Raw genomic sequence first — 16,890 nt, forward strand, 5'->3', positions numbered from 1 at the left:
GGGGGTCCCAGGGTCGTCCTCAAGAGGTGGATTATGTAAGAAAATGTGACTAGAGCGAAGGAGAGAAGTCAGTGGTGTTTGGAAAAGTCTGTTCATGTATAAATAAATCATTATAATATCTAAAAACTTATAGAAAATACTTTTACACAATCTATTTATATACAGCGTAACGGAGACGGGAAGGGCATCTGTGATAAATAAATAAATACAAAAGTAAATAAGTACTTAATTAAAGGTACATGTCATTTTCTCGTAACCATGGAGATTGATCAGTTTTATGCTGTACTGCGGAAAAGTTATAGTAATCTGACACAAAAACATGCTTTATTTGAGTCTATTTTTGGCTTAAAAAGTGACATATTGTGGCTTTAAACACAACTGCTTTTGCCTCTTGTGCACAAAGTTGAGTTACCTGAAGTGATGTAATACTTACGCTCTCATGTGTTTCTGAAAATAATAAATAAATAGCTGAAAAAAACAAAAACGCATGTGTTCAGGAAATGACCAATTTGTGAATGATTTGACAAAAAGGAGCATTAAAAGAGGAGGAGGAGGAGCCGGAGGAGCAGGAGGAGGAGCCTGTGGCGTGGGAACAGAGCTGAGGCCTCGTGGGGGTCTGGAGGGTCTGCTCTCTCCTCCCTCTGCCCTCTCTTTTTTTCTCTCTCTGCTCTCTCTCCCCCGTTTCTCTGTCTTCTCTCTTTCCCCATCCTCTCTCTGTTTCTCTTTCCCCTCTCTCTGCCCTCTCTTTTTGCCCTCACCTTCTCTCTCCTCTCTCTGTTCTCCCTCTCTCCTCTCTTTCTGCCCTTCCCTCTCTCTGCTCTCTCTCTCATTCCCCTCTCTCCTCTCTGTTTTCTCCCTCTGTTTCCTCTTTTTGCCCTCACTTTCTCTCTCCTCTCTCTGTTCTCCCTCTCTCCTCTCCCTACCCTCTCTTTTTACCCTCACTTTCTCTCTCCTCTCTCTGTTCTCCCTCTCTCCTCTCCCTGCCCTCTCTTTTTGCCCTCACTTTCTCTCTCCTCTCTCTGTTCTCCCTCTCTCCTCTCTCTGTTCTCCCTCTCTCCTCTCTCTGCCCTCTCTTTTGCCCTCACTTTCTCTCTCCTTTCTCTGCCCTCTCTTTTTGCCCTCACTTTCTCTCTCCTCTCTCTGTTCTCTCTCTCACCCCCCTCTCTCCTCTCTCTCTTTCTTTCCCTCTTTCCCTCTTTCTCTGCAGTATACAGCTGCAGGGTTAGGAGAGGTGGACTGGTGTGAGAAGGAGGGATGGAGGTATGGAGTGGTGGATTACAAAAGAACAGAAGACAAAAGAGTTGAGGATTATAAACCGAGGAGGAGGAGGTGTGGAGTGAACCATGATGTCATCCAAGTACTACTAAAAGTACTACTAAAAGTACTACTAAAAAGATTAGCTGAATTTGAAGAGGCCTGTTTAGAAGTGCACTTAGGGGTGTCATGGGGGCGGAGCCATAGGGTGTGATGTTGTGGGGGGGGGCCATAGCGTGTGATGTCATGGGGGGCGGAGCCATAGGGTGTGATGTCATGGGGGGCGGAGCCATAGTGACACTGTACAGTTTCTATCCTGAGTCCATTTTAATAATCAACGTTCGCACAAAATGATGATTTTTTTTAAATTTTTTATTTTTTAATCACATGTGTATTTAGTAGTTAGTTTAGAACTAATAGTTTAGAAATAATTTAAAGTTAAAACCATACTTCGGAACATTCTCCAGGAGATAGAGGACGTAAAAAGCAGCTGGAGGCCCTTCTTTAGGCCAAGTAAGAGTCAGGTTTGTGGAGATGCAAGCCTGCTCACAGTAAACATGCATTTTTTTCAGAGCAACAGAAACATTCAAAACTGAAACAAAAAACTTTATTTATTTACTTATTTATTTATTTCAAACACGGATTATTTGTTTTAGAATCTGAAAAAGGACTTCACCGGACGCTCCCTGTGACTTACTTTACTTTCAGAGAAGAGGGTGACAAAACTGCTACTTTCAACTTAAACCTGAGCGATACGGCGTCTTTTCCAAAACTTTGTAAAGACACGAATCTCAAGCAAACGTGACGAGTGATAAGAGACAATGCTAATATAGTTACATCACCCAAAATACAACTTACACACACATTTTTACCACCGTCACTGATGTTGATGTTAATATACAAACGGAAAATGGATTTGTGTCGCAAAACGCACAAATCACGTCTTGTATTTGTTTGTTTTTGTCTGTATAATATCACGTAACATCGCTAGTTTACGGGCTAACTCCTCAGCTCTGGCAGACGCACTGGGTCAGCAGCAGTTACGCTCGCAAATGTGTTGACTTTTTTCACGTAAAGATGGAAAAGAGATGAACGACCACATCAGCTCATTGAACTAAGACGAGAACAATAAGATTTAAAACACAACTATTCTGCGAAATGGACTTTTAGCCAAATTAAAGCTGTTTCCCGTCAACATTTACTCATCTGAAGTTGTTTTTGGAGTGATTGGTGCGTTGGATCGCAGTGTGACTCTGAAGTGCTGTACGTTTGCGATTTGTTTTCTCCCCGACAAAACCCACAATGTCGATGAAACGTTCTGCACCGACAAAGACGCCGACGAAGGTTTGAACTTTGAGAGAGTTTAAACGAGAGAGAAATGTGAGAAAATGTTAACGCCTGTGTGAGAAAAGTGTATAAAGTGTGTGGTGAGGGATTTTACCAGGTCTAAACCAGGTCTAAACCAGGACTAAACCAGGTCTAAACCAGGACTAAACCAGGTCTAAACCAGGTCTAAACCAGGTCTAAACCAGGACTAAACCAGGACAAAACCAGGACTAAACCAGGTCTAAACCAGGACAAAACCAGGTCTGAACCAGGTCTGAACCAGGTCTAAACCAGGACTAAACCAGGTCTAAACCAGGTCTAAACCAGGTCTAAACCAGGACTAAACCAGGACTAAACCAGGACTAAACCAGGTCTAAACCAGGTCTAAACCAGGTCTAAACCAGGTCTAAACCAGGACTAAACCAGGACTAAACCAGGTCTAATCCAGGTCTAAATCAGGACTGAACCAGGAAAAATGTACAAAGTGTGTGGTGAGGGGTTTTACCAGGACTAAACCAGGTTTAAACCAGGACTAAACCAAAGCTATACCAGGACTAAAACAGGTCTAAACCAGGACTAAACCAGGACTAAACCAAAGCTATACCAGGACTAAACCAGGTCTAATCCAGGTCTAAATCAGGACTGAACCAGGAAAGGTGTATAGTGTAAGTGTAAGTACGCAGACTACTACGACCCATCCAAATACTCGTGTTAGGACCCCATCCAAGCAGAAAGAGGCCACCGCACTCGCCCATCGCCCGGGCCGACCCGACCGGGCAGGGGGCTCCGGAGTGACGGCGATGCCCAGGGACAGCTCACCGTTGGGGGTCATCAGGAGGCAGCTGTAGGGGGGGGCGTGTGGAGGTCCGTGTCCCGGGACAGTGTACGTCATGTAGTGGGACCTCCGAGCGCGGACACTCCGATTGGATGTGACAAGTGAGTGGAAAATTCCTGGAAATGCTTTGTTTCGGGGAGAGTCCGTAACGAAACGCTAAGTGCTGAAAACTGGAGAGGTGATGTAATCGCGTACGGTGGCCCACTTGGGGACAAATTGTGTAAATTGGTTGAGACAAGATGCCAATTTCCAGAGCTGGTGTGATGTGGGTACAAGTTGTGAGGGCTGAGGATTCCGGCCCAGTTATTCTCTCTGTTTTTGTCTGTAAAACCCCTCACCACACACTTTATACACTTTTCTCACACAGGCGTTAACATTTTCTCACATTTCTCTCTCGTTTAAACTCTCTCAAAGTTCAAACCTTCGTAGGCGTCTTTGTCGGTGCAGAACGTTTCATCGACATTGTGGGTTTTGTCGGGGAGGAAACAAATCGCAAACGTACAGCACTTCAGAGTCACACTGCGATCCAACGTTTATATAAATTTGTCTGAACACATTCTGTACTGAACAGGAGACACGGCACGGAGGAGACTGATGGACAATGGTCTACAGTCCAACAGCCAATCAGGACGCAGAACACAATGGTCTACAGTCCAACAGCCAATCAGGACGCACGACACAATTGTCTACAGTCCAACAGCCAATCAGGACGCAGAACACAATGCACGTTCATACGCTGGAAAAAAGCATGAAAAATTGCGCACAAAAAATCTGCGAAACAGCGAGACCACGAAAGGTGAACCGCGATATAGCGAGGGACAATCGTATACCTGTAAACGCCCGCCGTGACGCACTCGCTTCATTCTCCAGTTTTATTTTTTTAATCAGTGACGATCAGTGACACGTAGGATTCGTCAGTGTTTCGTAGTCATTTCGGTGCAAATTAAAAGAAAGTCTGCGGCTCGCTAACGTGATACGCTGCTGTCCATAAGAGAAGCCAACAGCGGTACGACTCGTTTACGGCGGCGCGGTTTTCTAACGCGGAACTTGGTCATTTAAGTTGTTTTACATGAATATTGTGATTTAAAAAGTCGAACAATAATTATCGCTGTCTCCCCTCAACAGTTACTCACCTGAAGTTGTTTTCGTAGTGACTCGTGCACGTTCGTAATCTTTGAACCGCTTATTTTCAAGACGCCATTTTGCCGATCGAGCCGCGTTTTCACCTGCGCCTGTCACGTACGCACTTTACTCTTCGATTTTATTTTCTTAACCGTCAGTTCCCATTCAGCACTGCCGTTTTCTCGCGCGGAAGTCAGTCAGTCGGTCGAGTCGATTTAGATCACATATGTCAAACTCAAGGCCCGTGGGCCAAACGCGGCCCGCCACATCATTTTATGCGGCCCGCGACAAAGTAAATTAAAAGGTGTGACTGTTTTAAAATGTCAGTTTATCATTAGATACACAGTTAAACAGCCATTTTTTCATATCTATGCAAATCCATAAGCAATATTTGTAACTTGAATAAATAATAAATATAGAAACGGTTAATTAACACGATTCAAAAGTAGTTGCATTTATTTTACATTAAATTTGGTTACATTTAGTGACATTTATCTTACAGTTTGTTACATCTGGCCCTTTGAAAGTGACCATTTTGTTGATGTGGCCCTTTGTGAAAATGAGTTTGACGCCCCTAATTTAGATGATTATTGCGATTTAAAACGTGCGAATTACAACACGACGATCCGCAGGTGACGATAGAGCAGACGCGAACGCAACACAACTGGTTTTATTGAAGTAAAAGTACAGTTACACGGTTCAAATACGTAAAAGTAGTTTGAGGTAGAGCTGTTCTGTAACTGACTGTAGTGGGACTGTCCTGTGCGTCTTTATCCCCAGCCCCGGAGCCTGATTTGGGGCAGGCGTTTGGGGGCGAGCGGGGTGGCCTCTCTTCTGCTTGGATGGGGTTCTGTCACAAGTGTTCAGAGGGTCCCGAGGCCACACGTCCTGACAGCGCCCGCGGGTGACGGCCCGGCGGGTGACGCGGAGCCGAGTTTGACGCTAACGAAGGGAGAAGAGGCGCACACCACACACTGGGAGTCCGGCACCAAGCATATGCCGCCCGAAGAGGAGACATTACGCTGACGTGTTCAAGAAATCTGATCCGCTGCGGCGAGTTTCAGCGCGGAATATAAACGGAAAACACGGACGTGCGTTAGCTCCGAGGTGTTTTTCGACGGGAGGGTTAGCGTTAGCCGGCATCACCGCCATCTTTTACTGCCTTAAAATCAAAATAAATAAATGAAGTCGCGTTCCGATCAGCCTCAGAGAACTCCAGAACTCCAGTATTACAGATTAAATCAAATAAAGTACCGTATTTCCGGGCTATAAATCGCACTTTTTGTTCTTTTCATAGTTTGTCCGGGGGTGCGACTTATACTCCAGTGCGACTTATACGTGGAATATACTCCAGCGCGACTTGTAGTAAAATACGGGAATAAGTGTCAGGGAAGTGCTCAAATCAGCCAGAATGTGTGTGTAGTTAAGTTCATTTAGTAACGAGAACATTGTTACGACATTTACAGTTAATAGAGCAACATCTGAGAGTTATTTTTTCGCGTTTTGTTTGACATTAGCGCCGCATGCACCATAAACTAAGCGAGTGTGACGTCACCCGTAGCGTTTGACTCTAGGTCGAATGAAACGAGAAGCAAATGAAGAACTTAGAGCCAAGTCGCGTATTAGAAACTCTGACTACGAGTATCATAGCGACCAAAGAGCCAATCCAGAGCGAGGCTGTTGAACGCGCTTAGCAACGCTGTCAATCAAACCTGTTGCTAACGCTATTGGGAGCGACTACGGGGGAAGAAGGCGCCTGATTGGTCTGTTATTTTTGTTCGTCGCTTGATTTGCCGACATAATAGCGAAATAAAAGTAACGGGATCATTTCGAGCGGGTTAGTACGAACATTTAAGACCAAAACGCAGCGGCTAGCAGGTTAGCTACGTTCATTTATGTATACAGTCTATGGCACATGTGTCAAACTCAAGGCCCGCGGGCTAAATGTGGCCCTTCACATCATTTTATGCGGCCCTCGACAGGATAAATTTTAAGGTATGATTGTCTTATGTCATTTTATTTTATTATTTTTACATCTATGCAAATGAATATGCAATATTTGTAACGTGAATAAGTAATAAATCCAGAATCAGTTAATCAAAAAGTAAAAAAAAAAAAAAAGTAGTTACATTTATTTTACATCTGGCTCTTTGAGGGAAGACATTTTGCTGTGAAAATATGTTTGACACCCCTGGTCTATGGCGTACACGTTAGCAACATTAGCATAACAGAGCATAAAAGTGTATTTGTAACAGCAGAGGGCGACGCCATGTTGGATTTTCTAACACAGTTTCTGAAATGTTCTTCAACTTTACAAATACAAGTAGAAATTCTGAGATCGTGGAGCGTTGGAACGTGGAAAATCTGGCCTTGGAGCACGACTGGAACAGATACAACAGTTATATCGGAGCCATTTCTGAGCGCGTCGGTCCTGGGGGGGTCTATAAATAAAAGCCGTGTCGTAGTTGAGTCGTTATTTCTTGAGTTGGCGTCGCACTCGGGTCCTCATGGTTCCAGCCTGAGTCATTAACGTAAAAGGTTCTAGATCAGACTCCCAAAGTGAATCGCTGTCACCGCAAACCGAGTCCGACTTTGAAATGAGTCACCAGCGTAAAACTCAAATCTTGCCAAGTTAAAATGACTTGACTTAAAAAAAAAAAAAAATGTCCTCTTGATTTGAGTAAATTTGATTAAGCTGTGACCTTTTTGTAGTGAAAGGATCAGACCTGAGGCTGAGGGACTGCGCAGACATGAAGCCTTTTCGTCCTTACAATGGGAAAATACATCGTCCACATCTGAAACGAGCAAAAAAAGCCAAATTATTCCATATAGATCTTTTTTTTTCCAAGTCAAATCTCCTCAAATCAAGTTAAATGTTCTTAATTATCGAGTCATTTGAACTAAAACGAGCGTCCGTAGCTCTGTTATTAGGGTGTTCGTCCACTGACCGGAGCGTCGGAGGTTCAAGTCCCGCTCTCTACATAAATATCACGGGTAAAACGGTGTCCAGCTCCCACAGGTGAATGCTGTCGTTGTGTCCATAGGCAAGACACTTAACACACCTCAATCCCAGTGTTTGCGTACACTGTGTATGAATGTGTGTGTGAAGTCCTGATTTAGTCCTGGTTTATTCTTGGTTTAGTCCTGGTTTAGCCCTGGTTCAGTCCTGGTTCAGTCCTGGTTCAGTCCTGGTTCAGTCCTGGTTCAGTCCTGGTTCAGTCCTGGTTTAGCCCTGGTTCAGTCCTGGTTCAGTCCTGGTTCAGTCCTGGTTCAGTCCTGGTTTAATCCTGGTTTAGCCTTGGTTTAGTCCTGATTTAATCCTGATTTAATCCTGGTTTAGCCCTGGTTTAGCCCTGGTTCAGTCCTGGTTCAGTCCTGGTTTAGCCCTGGTTTAGCCCTGGTTTAGCCCTGGTTTAGCCCTGGTTCAGTCCTGGTTTAGCCCTGGTTTAGCCCTGGTTTAGCCCTGGTTTAGCCCTGGTTGAGTCCTGGTTTAGCCCTGGTTCAGTCCTGGTTCAGTCCTGGTTCAGTCCTGGTTCAGTCCTGGTTCAGTCCTGGTTCAGTCCTGGTTCAGTCCTGGTTCAGTCCTGGTTCAGTCCTGGTTTAGCCCTGGTTTAGCCCTGGTTTAGTCCTGGTTTAGTCCTGGTTTAGTCCTTGTGTATTTATCTTCTCTGCTCTTGTCAAAACCTCCAAACACAGATAAAAAACCCGCAAACTCCACTTTAAAAAAAACCCGCGAGTCAAACCTGAAACCTTCCCGTGGCGAGGCGAGCGTGCTGTCCGGGGTTTGGCTCCCACACTCTGCGGGCGGGGGTCGGGCGGGGGTCACGCGGGGGACATGGGGGGGGCTGTCATGCTCTGTTACCCTGTGCTCTGGGACAGAACTAAAACTGCCCCAAACCTGTCTCTGTCCTGATTTTACAGTCGTTTGGACACTCGGGACACGTCTGACCACACGCAACACCAACCAAAACACCACCCAGACACCACCCAGACACCACCCAGACACCACCCACACACCACCCAGACACCACCAATCAGCTCGACGACAAAACAGACAGAACTAGACACACGACTGAAGTGTTTAATGAAGAATAAATGAGTAAACTGGTGTAAAAAGAGAAAAAAATAAACAAAAAAACAACACAAAATCACTCCAAAATAACCAAACTCTGCAGGAGACTTCATCATGTCTCCAAAATATACAAATATTTAGTTGAGTTATTTCATTTTTCATCTTTGCTACATAATTTTAAATGTCTTACTGATATTTTATACTTTATACTTATTGTATTTTATCATATACTGATGTTTATTTATACATCTTATGTCATGTTTAAAGTTTTCTGTGTGTAGAAAAAACATAGAAAATAGTAAATGTTTAATGAGAATGTGTGTGCAAAGTTTTGATTGGAAAAGATCTAATAAGAAAATAAAAACAGTATTTACAGAGAGAAGACGAGGGTGAAGAGGAACGAGATGGAGAGGCTGCGGAGGCTGAAGGATCTGCTGCTGCAGGGAAGGTAAGTTTATTTGTACAGCACAAAGTGATTTACAGAAAAAGAAAGGTTCTGTCTTGGTTTAGTCCAGGTTTAGTCCTGGTTTAATTCTGGTTTAGTCCTGTTTCAGTCCTGCTTTAGTCCCGGTTCAGTCCTGGTTTAGTCCTGTTTCAGTCCTGGTTTAGTCCTGATTCAGTCCCGGTTCAGTCCCTGTTTCAGTCCTGTTTCAGTCCTGGTTTAGTCCCGGTTTAGTCCTGTTTCAGTCCTGTTTTAGTCCTGTTTCAGTCCTGGTTTAGTCCTGGTTTAGTCCTGTTTTCTGTCCTGCTTTAGTCCTGTTTCAGTCCTGGTTTAGTCCCGGTTTAGTTCTGTTTCAGTCCTGCTTTAGTCCCGGTTTAGTTCTGTTTCAGTCCTGCTTTAGTCCCGGTTTAGTCCTGTTTCAGTCCTGGTTTAGTCCCGGTTTAGTTCTGTTTCAGTCCTGCTTTAGTCCCGGTTTAGTCCTGTTTCAGTCCTGTTTCAGTCCTGGTTTAGTCCCGGTTTAGTTCTGTTTCAGTCCTGGTTTAGTCCCGGTTTAGTCCTGTTTCAGTCCTGGTTTAGTCCCGGTTTAGTCCCGGTTTATATATAAACATCTGAAACAGGTTAAACTGTTGAACACGACTCAAATCAAAACACGATTTCTTTTGACCAGAGAAAGATCCTCAAAAAATCCTTCAAATCAGAAAAAGGAACGATTTCCCTGAGACCCACGGAGTCTCGTCTCAGCGTGGGAAAAGTGACCTGAAAGAGCCGAGAGCGTTCGCCGAAACTTAAGACGTTAACGATGGAACCGGACGCCAAATGTTCTCACTCTGGGACAAATTTGAGGAATCTGAAATGTGATTAAAACAGTGTCCTGGGCCTCGATTCTCAGGTGGAATCTGCCGTTTCACTTTTGGCCCTGGTTTATGGTTTAATATTTGTGTAATTACTGCCGATCCTCATCTGTCAGTATAAATAAACCCACGGGAAAAGCTCCAGAAAGTGGCATTAGGCTGTTGTCAGTTGAGGAGACTTTAAGCCGTGAGATTAATATGTCAAGATTATGGAGACGATTCTTAAGAAATAAAGCGAAGGTTCAATATTTTGCAGATTAGAAGTTTGGAGATTTCTTTCAAAAACAGTGAATCTCCCACAGACTTAAACAGACCTGACACTGACCTCCACCTGAAACTATAGAACCATGTAACTCCACCCGTTAAGTGTCTTGCCCAGGGACACGACAGAAGTAAAGACAGAGTTGGAAAACGGATGGAACCACCGACTTTTGTGTTTATGGATAAATGCAGCTTAAAACCACACAAAACTCACCACACGAAACAACACCAGCACTAGATCTGTTTCAGTAATAAATAACAACAACAACTGATAAAAATAAATAAATAAATAAAATAGAATAGAATGAATGAATAAATAAAAAATAAAATAAATAAATAGAATAAAATTGAATGAATGAATGAATGAATAAATAAAAAATAATAAAAATAAATAAATAGAATGAATGAATGAATAAATAAATAAAAATAAATACAAAATAAAATAAATAAATAGAATAAAATTGAATGAATGAATGAATAAATAAAAAATAATAAAAATAAATTAATAGAATGAATGAATAAATAAATAAAAATAAATACAAAATAAAATAAATAGACTAAAATAGAATGAATGAATAAATAAAAATAATAAAAATTAATAAAATAAAAATTAATACAAATAAATACAATACAAAATAAAATAAATAAATAGAATAAAATGAATGAATAAATAAAAATTAATAAAAATAAAATAAAAATTAATAAAAATAAATACAATAAAAAATAAAATAAATAAATAGAATAAAATAGAATGAATGAATGAATAATACAAATAAATAAAATAATAAAAATAAATAAATAGAATAAAATTGAATGAATTAATTAATAAATTAACATAATTACATAAAATAAATAAATAAAATCAAATACATAAATAAAATAAAATAGAATAGAATAGAATGAATAAATAAATAAACAAACAAACCAATACTGAATCTGCAGCTTATTAAAACTAAGACTAGCACCAACTGGGTCTAAATCAGGACTTACCCAGAATTAAACTAAACCAGGTCTAAAGCAGAATTAAACCAGGACTAACCCAGAACAAAACCAGGATTAACTAAACTATTAAAGATCCTGTATAACGCAAAATTGACTCTTGTAGCTTTAAGTCATGTTATAAACTTGTTACCTCCTCAAAACAGACCAAACCTCAAAATGCTCTGTTCCACCTTGTGATGTCATGAAATTTTAGTTTCCAAATTAACAGCTCCTTTTACCTTTAGTTCAGTATAGATCAGCAATTCCAAAGCTGAAATGATCCAAATGATTCTATAAATGAAGCTGTGTGGAGTTTAAAAACACAGTGGAGCACTTCCTGTATCGCCACATGATGACATCACAAGGTGGAACAGAGAAACAAAACACAACTCCAGGTCTGTTTGTGATGTGGAAACAACAAGAAAAATATATTTGAATGAATATTTAGAGGTCGTTTATACATTCGCTTTAAACCATTGTCTTGATAAACAGAAGTGCGGCGGTTGTGTCTGGACGGTGTATGCTAAATGGGCGGGGCTTGTCACCTGGCCGCTGTTAGCTTGACAGTAGGTGCTCGTCGCTGTCCACAGTCTATTCATCAGGCTGACTTCACGTCTGCTAGCACACGCGTGACGACGGACACGCTAACCCCGAACCCGCTAAAGAGACAGGTGTGGGAGCGCGGAGGAGGAATACCTAATCTGAGCTCCGTGTTTGCTCGAGGACAGATTGCATCGCTCTGTCAGTGTCAGAAGGATGGGAAAAACAAGCTAGCTAATGTGCGGCGGCTCGCTTTGATGTCGCGAAAATGTGAGGTTTAGTGTAACTAGACTTTCAAAAATTCAGTTTGATAATCACCAGTAAAGTTCTGAAAATATATACAAAAACTACATTTAAAATAGATATAGTATGGGGATATATGCTAATAAGGGATATGCCACCTACTGTCCCCATGGCGATCTTATGTTTGTGACGTTTTCTAGGAAAGTTCCACAGAATGGCTAGTGGGGTCACCTCTCCACAGATCTGACCAGGATCTTGACTTGTAGTTGTCATTTCTCTATATTAAGCTTCTCTATCCTGGTTTAGCCCTGGTTGAGTCCTAATTTTGTCCTAATTTAGCCCTGGTTTAGTCGTTGTTTAGTCCTGGTCACCTCTCCATAGATCTGACCAGTATCTTGACTTGTAGTCGTCATTTCTCTATATTAAACTTCCTATCCTTGTTACGTCCTGGTTTAGTCCTGGTGTAGTCCAGATTTAGTCCTGGTTTAGCCCTGGTTTAGCCCTGGTTTAGTCCTGTTTTAGTCCTGTTTTAGTCCTGTTTTAGTCCTGGTTTAGTCCTGGTTTAGTCCTGGTTCAGCCCTGGTTTAGTCCTGGTTTAGTCCTGGTTTAGCCCTGGTTCAGTCCTGGTTCAGTCCTGGTTCAGTCCTGGTTTAGTCCTGGTTTAGTCCTGGTTTAGTCCTGGTTTAGTCCTGGTTCAGTCCTGGTTCAGTCCTGGTTCAGTCCTGGTTCAGTCCTGGTTCAGTCCTGGTTTAGTCCCGGTTTAGTCCCGGTTTAGTCCCGGTTTAGCCCTGGTTTAGTCCTGGTTTAGTCCTGGTTTAGCCCTGGTTCAGCCCTGGTGACCTCTCCACAGATCTGCCCAGTATCTTCACATGTCACTTCTTTAGACGGCGGTAGCTCCTGCCATGGGTTAAAACAACTTAAAAAAACGCACCAGTTCAATGGTAAACACAACTTTTCCCTTCTGTTTATTCAGTTTGTGGCGACAGCAGCTCAGTCGGTCGAGCGTTTGTCTGCTGACCCGCAGGTTGTCCTTACGACTCCAACTCCCACAGATGAATACTGCCATTGCGTCCTTGGGCAAGACACTTCACCCACCTCACCCTTGGTATCTGCGTACACTGGAGTATGAACATGTGAGTGGTTTGTGGACGTAAAGCACTTTGACTGACTTAAACGTAGAAAAGCGATGTATAAAGACGTGTATTTACGCCTGCCGTGTATCTCCGGTGACTTTGTGGAGCGGAAGGAAGCGTCTGGGGTGTGGGAAGTCTTGACATCCTCACCCTGGATACAGCAGAAGGACGATGGATGTTCTACGTTACTGTCCTCCGTGTCTTTGCGTCTGTTTTTTGGCACCATTTTGACCTTTTTCGTCCCTTTTTGCTCGTGTCGTTGGTGAACAGTTTGTGGCAGAACAGCTCTTCCGATTTAAATAAACGTTTTTTTTTTTTAATCCTTACATTATGGGCGTTCCCTCATTTATCCCGATACTGGGTTACGCCGGTCAATTTACATTTTAAAAATCTTTTCACAGACCATTTTTAATCGATAATCTTACATAACGACACTAAAACTACCAAGACATAGACTATTTTTGCATTTTTTAGCCATAAAAATCACGTTAAATGAAGTATCAGCGTGTACTTTTGCCCTTTTTCACACTTTTATTTTACAAATCCATCCTTATTTTTCCATCGACGCATCAAATAATTGTGTAATACCACTTTAAGTAGAAGAAAAACATAAAAACGAATGTACTTTGGAGTAACTTTTATGCGAGCAAACAATGAAAAAAACTCTCTGTCCAACTCAGAAACACTTTAAATTACATATATGAACAATAATCAACATTTATACAAGAGATTATTTTGTTTACTAAAGAATATCTGAAGTTCTGCAGCTTCTGAGTTTGTATCTTTGGTCAAATAAGTAACATTTTTAAAGAGTCCCATGTCTTTGCTTTTAGTTGCTGTTTTGAATTTACATGAAAATACAATTGGTCGCGGCGTTTCGGTCATGGAAAGTTTAAATAAGACTTGAAATATTAATACTAGGTCTGTATAACAATGCAACGTGATGTTATTTATGCTATTTATTTATGTTATATTGGTGGATTACTCAAATTTTGACGTAAAAAGCGCTGATTATGAAGGCCTCGGGGCCGTTAAAAATTGGTCTGAGTGCCGCATTTTGCCCCCGGGCCTTAGTTTGGACACCCCTGGATTTACCCAAAAATACCCAAAATGGTAGTGCAGTTGTGGGTTACTTTTGGAACGTAAACGAGGGACCGCTGTACTTTCTTTTATATGTCCGTGTCGTCTTATATCCGTGTAATCCCGTGGTCGTCCAGTAGGTTCATCGTATGCTAGTCTACGTGGTTTTATACAGCTCAAAATCGTTCTAAAGCCATTCAGAAAACTTTCATTTCTGTCCTGTGAATTGCTCTTTTAGTACCGATACCTGCTTAAATGAGTAGTATCGATTACTATCTGTTTTTTTTTTTTATACTCCTGACAGCCCTTCTCCGTTAGCGTCAGCGTGAAAACTGGTCCGGCGCGTATTCTGACTTCACCGCGCCGCCGTAACCTTGCCCTACCTTTGACCTTTTTGTGACTGTTGAGCAACTTGGCAGTGACACAAAGGGCGATCGCTGCGAAATCCTCTGTCGTTTCTGTGCCAAGGTGCAAGCTGCGAACTCCGAAAACAAGCTAAACTCTCGCTCGGGAAAAAAAAAAAAGAAAAAAAAAGAGAAAAGAACTGGCCGAACCGGTCCAGAGCCTTGTGCCTGTGTGTGGCCTTACCTCACCGGGCGCTGGAACAAAACATCCGAACTCCGATTCAACGCAGACAAACCCACATGCAGATAAGGCGTGTTTTGGTAGGGCTAGCTTGTTTTGCTAGCGTGGCGTACAGCGAGGTGGGGGGGGGGGCAGGCTCGGACTCGTTGAGGAACCTACCTGAGGTCTGACGCGTGATTGGAGAGTTCCCTCAAACTGATAAGACGTCGCAGCGTCCTGTTTTTTTGGAGGTGGCCCCAAATCGCGAGGAGGGACATTAAAGGGCACGTCTGAGCGCGGCGTTTGGGGTGGGCGGGGGTTGTCACGGCAACAGAACCAAATAAGATTGAATTTGTACGGTGTAATGTTGTTGTTTTTTTCGGTAGAGCGTCCACGATACCACGATGGTCTTGTTTTTGTGTTGATGCTGTTTCTTTCTTTTCTTCTCCGGCTCATCCCAAAGATTCTCAATGGGGTTAAGGTCTGGACTCTGTGGACGATCCATGTGTGAAAATGATGTCTCTGTCTCTCTCTCTCTGCTTCTTTCTCTCTCTTCCTGTCTCTCTGCTTCTATTTCTCTCTCTCTCTCTGCTTCTCCCCTCTCACTTCCTGTCTCTCTCTCTGTGCATCTCTCTCTCTGTCTCTCTCTTTCTGCTTTTCCCTCTCTCTGCTTCTCTTTCTCTCTCTACCTCCCTCTCCCTCTTTTTCCCCCTCTCTGTTTCTGTCTCTCTCTCTCTGCCTCTCTCTCTCTGTCTCTCTTTCTACTTCTCCCTCTCTTCCTGTCTCTCTCTCTGCGCATCTCTCTCTCTCTGTCTCTCTCTTTCTGCTTTTCCCTCTCTGCTTCTCTTTCTCTCTCTACCTCCCTCTCCCTCTTTTTCCCCCTCTCTGCTTCTGTTTCTGTCTCTCTCTCTCTGCCTCTCTCTCTCTCTGTCTCCCTGCCTCTCTCTCTCCGTCTCTCTCTTTCTGCTTCTCCCTCTCTCTGCTTCTCTTTCTCTCTCTACCTCCCTCTCCCTCTATTTCCCCCTCTCCCTCTCTGCTTCTGTTTCTCTCTGTCTCTCTCTTTCTGCTTCTCCTTCTCTCTGCTTCTCTTTCTCGCTCTGCTTCCCTCTCTCTTCCGCTCTGCTTCTATTTCTCCTTCTGTCCCTCCCTTTCCCTCTTACTCTCTCTGTGCATCTCTCTCCCTGCCTCTGTTTCTCCCTCTCTCTCTCTGCTCTCCCTCTCAGCCTCCCTTTCTCTCCCTCCCTCTCTCTCTGTCTCTCTGTCTCATTCTCTGTCTCTCTCTTTCTGCTTCTCCCTCTCTCTGCTTCTATTTCTCTGTGCATCTCTCTCCCTGCCTCTTTTTCCCCCTCTCCCTCTCTGCTTCTGTTCTCTCTCTCTCTACTTCTCCCTCTCTGCTTCTCTTTCTCGCTCTGCCTCCCTCTCTCTTCCTCTCTGCTTCTATTTCTCTCTCCCTCCCTTTCCCTCTTACTCTCTCTGTGCATCTCTCTCCCTACCTCTGTTTCTCCCTCTCTCTCTCTGCTCTCCCTCTCAGCCACCCTTTCTCTCCCTACCTCTCTCTCTGTCTCTCTCTTTCTGCTTTTCCCTCTCTCTGCTTCTCTTTCTCTCTCTACCTCCCTCTCCCTCTTTTTCCCCCTCCCTCTCTGTTTCTGTCTCTCTCTCTCTCTGTCTCTCTCTTTCTGCTTCTCCCTCTCTCTGCTTCTCTTTCTCGCTCTGCCTCCCTCTCTCTTCCTCTCTGCTTCTATTTCTCTCTCCCTCCTTTTCCCTCTTACTCTCTCTGTGCATCTCTCGCCCTGCCTCTGTTTCTCCCTCTCTCTCTCTGCTCTCCCTCTCAGCCTCCCTTTCTCTCTCTCCCTCTCTCTCTCTGTCTCTCTGTTTGAACGTTCATACGCTGTAAAAAAAAACACACATAAAACTGCACAAAAAAATCTCCAAAACAGCGAGATCGTGAAAGATGAATCGCATTTAAAACACGCCGCTAGTTTCCGTTTCCGTATCTCCGTGTTTGTTTCCATCACGGCGCCGAAATCGTCCAATAAAAAACGCCAAAAAGTGAATTGTTTAGGTTAAAACGAGCACATCGACGCATCTCTCCTCCTTCGCCTGTTTCGACGACATCAACCGTGAGCTGTAAAAACACGCAAATCTCTCAGACTGATCGGCTCACAACAAAGTCATAACACGCCGTG

General features: G+C 43.2%; 1 long non-coding RNA gene across 1 annotated transcript in view; it reads right to left on the reverse strand.

Moving 5' to 3' along the window:
* Nucleotides 1-7,681: 7,681 nt before the first annotated feature.
* The window catches only part of LOC129456214 (uncharacterized), a 508,652-nt gene continuing 499,443 nt past the window's right edge, over nt 7,682-16,890 (reverse strand). The window contains exon 3 of the long non-coding RNA XR_008648689.1: nt 7,682-7,813. This is a non-coding gene — a long non-coding RNA (uncharacterized LOC129456214). The remainder of the gene's footprint in view (nt 7,814-16,890) is intronic.

The sequence above is a fragment of the Periophthalmus magnuspinnatus genome, chromosome 4 (assembly GCF_009829125.3).
Source record: "Periophthalmus magnuspinnatus isolate fPerMag1 chromosome 4, fPerMag1.2.pri, whole genome shotgun sequence".
In the NCBI taxonomy this organism is placed as follows: domain Eukaryota; kingdom Metazoa; phylum Chordata; class Actinopteri; order Gobiiformes; family Gobiidae; genus Periophthalmus; species Periophthalmus magnuspinnatus.